Here is a 3,419-nt window from a genome sequence, read left to right on the forward strand (position 1 = left end):
AGAGGAATACGGTAGAAGATCAAGAGATCTTTGTCTACAAAAAAAAGGTATAACTAGTATTTTATTTCCGCATTATACCAGTTTCATCTTCATGTAAAAAATACCAAATACAAGAGGCATGCGATTCTAGTATTTCGAATTTATTTTCGATATTGTGTTCTTTGTTTTCTTTTCCTTGTGATTTGATTGTTCTTTTCGGTTGACCTAAATTTATTTAAGGAAATTAAATATTAACTTTCCTTAAAAGGCTTTGTCTAGGCGGTGGTGGTTGTTCCCATATCCAAGAAGGCCATGTGCCTCGCCATGCAGTTCTGGAAGACAATTTTGGAAATTAATATTTAATGGAATTAATAACCTAGGTGATTTGGATCAAACGTGTTAAGTTCCGCAGGAGATCCAAGTCTAAACCTAAAAGAATAAATAGATTAAACTTTGGATCAAACGTGTTAAGTTCCACAGGTGATCCAAATTTAATTTATAAGAACACATGGTAGCTAGGAAAAGGTTCAGACCTTTGTACAAAATTCTTGTACAGTGGAACCATTAGGTTTTCCGAGTAGCAACCAACAAAAACTTCTGGGTAGCGTTTGGAGAATTATATCGACCTGGGTTTCCCCATCAATTTCACCTCCAAGGACTTGTATTTCGTTCAGATGAGCCATCATTTTGAGGATATGATCCCTTACGGGTGTCCCCTCTGACATGGTGGTTGTCATTAACTTTCTCATTGCCTCTTGCCTAGCAGTCAAACTCTGGTGCCCAAAGAGTTATTTGAGATTGTTCATTATATCATAAGTAGTTGGTAAATCTTGATGCTGATGTTGCAATACATTTGACATTGAAGCCAAAATGTAACACCACGCCATTTCATCTGCTTTTACCCATTTCTTATGATACTCAATCTTCTCTGGGGGTAGAATCACCATTAGGTGTATCTGGGCATATCTCTAACAGTACAAACTTATAGCTTTCTGCAGTTAAGACAATATCCAGGTTTCTTTTCCAATCTATATAGTTTGGACCAATAAGTCTATTCTCTTTCAGAATAATGGCCAGTGGGTTGAAAGTCATCCTAAGAATCATAAAAATAAACTTTGGTCAAGACTCTAAATTTAGAACAATATTGATTCCTCAAATAATACTATTTTAAATTAACCAACACCTCAAGTCACCGTGAATTTTGCAGGCCACGATAGTGTGGACGTATACAAAATCAAACATTTGTAAGAGGAGGTTTTGCCCATTAATTTTATTCTTGTTAACCTAACTTTATGACAAATAAAATTAATAGTTGGTTTTCCTTCGGTCACACAAATAATAGCAGTGACTCCGATGGGGAGGATACTATTAGACGTGCCTAAGTGTATACCATTACTCGACACTTAGTCCATTAATAAGATTATGCCCTTCCGATGGGGAAGATCACACGCTCTTAATTAATTTCTTATAGTCATCAAAAATGAAAGTTTGACCTAGTGATCCGCAAACAAACTCATCCGATATGGAGGAAGGCACTTAGAGCCAACGCGCAAGTTTGTTTGCATCACTTACAAACCAGTAATGGAGACCGTGAAATTTATTTAAAAAAAAAAATCCCTCTCCCACTTAGTTATTTAAGGTGAGGAATTTTAACCTATGTTAACATACATCACATGCACATATACATCATAGTAAATAAAAGCAATAAATTTGGAAATTAATTTTCCAACTATTATGGTCTTTTCCATCACTGTCTTCAGTATGCTCCAACCCTAGTTGCTGCTATCTTTAGTCACCGCCATCGGGTCGAGTTGTCGCATCTATCTTGCTTCTTATTCCGCTGTGTCTCTGGTCCTCCAATAGAACCACGCCTCGCAAAGATACGATCCGAGACAAAAATAGAATATTACATATATCGATCCTATATTCCATAAAGGAATGCACATATATTCTAGATCGAACAAAAAAGTAAAATTCTAAAACTAATATAGCTCATGCTGTATTTAATACATACAATCATGCACACAACAAAATAATGCCCTTGACATCTCCAAGGGTCCAATCACACACAATATCTATATGCCATAATAGTTGGAGCCTGCAACCCCAAAGTTAGCACATCCTACTATTATCCTGCCTAAATTATGTATGACATGTGCATAATTAATTTGAAAACCAAAACACACAGAGGCAAACCCTAGCTCTGATACCAATTGTTGGTTAGTCCTAGGAAGATCGTACTGGTTACACTATACAAAAATTTTGTACAAGTGTCGAACCTTTCCTAAATAACCTATTGTGCTCTTTAGAAGTTAAATCAGGAATCACAGACGGAACTTAACATCATTGATTCTAAATTTAACTTATCTGTTCTTAATGGTTTAGATTTGGATCGCAAGCGGAACTTAACACTATTGATCCAAATCCAACTATGTTATAAATTCCATTAAATATTAATTTCAAAAATTGGCTTCCAGGACTGCATAGCGAGGCACATGACCTTCTTGGGTATGGGAGCATCCACCACCGCCTAGGCAAATCCTTTTAAGGAAAGCTAATATTTAATTTCCTTATATAACACTAGTTTTAACCAAAAGGAACAATCGAATCACAGATTCGAAAAACAAAACAAAGAAAACACAACTTCGAAACAAATTCGAAAAACTAGAAACTAATGTCTCTCGTGTTTGGAATTCTTACAAAGAAAAATAACTAGCATGATGTGGAAAATAATTGCTAATTATACCTTCTCTTTGTATGCTAATAACCTCAAGATCTTCTGCCGTATTCCTCGCCTCGCCTTGGACGTCGTGTGGGCGACACTCCACCAAGATGAACACCACCCAAAGCCTTCTTCCTCCTCCTCTAGAATTCGGCCACCACCACCACCAAGGAGCAAAAGAGAGCAAGGGGAAAAGAGAGGGAGAGAGGGCCGACCACAAGAGGATCACCAAGCAAGAGAATAAGAATTGTTATGTCATGTGGCCTCTCCTCCCCTTCTTTTATAATACTTGCCCAAGGCAAATAAGGAAAGACTTTTAACAAAAAATTAAAATCTTTCTCTTGTTTTTCCTTTTCCCCTTTTATTTTTCCTTTTCTTTCCTCTTGATTGAATCAAATCACCAATCATGATTTGATTTAATCTTTGATTGGTCGGCCCCTTTCTTGGGCACCAAGCATGGGTGGCCGGCCACATCATCAAGGAGAGAAAAATATTTTTCATAAAATTTTATAAGAATAAATCCTCTTATAAAATTTTACAAACTCTCTTTCCTATTGTGAATGTTAAAAAAGGAAAGTTTTAAAAAATTAAAACCAAGTTTTAAAATTTAAAACTTCTCTACTAAAATTTCCTTTTTTAACCATGGTTACAAAATTAAAAGATTTAATATTTAAAACTTCTCTTCCTTTTTTTCTAAAACCATGAGGATGGTTAAAAA

This window comes from Zingiber officinale, chromosome 4B (assembly GCF_018446385.1).
Source record: "Zingiber officinale cultivar Zhangliang chromosome 4B, Zo_v1.1, whole genome shotgun sequence".
Lineage (NCBI taxonomy): Eukaryota > Viridiplantae > Streptophyta > Magnoliopsida > Zingiberales > Zingiberaceae > Zingiber > Zingiber officinale.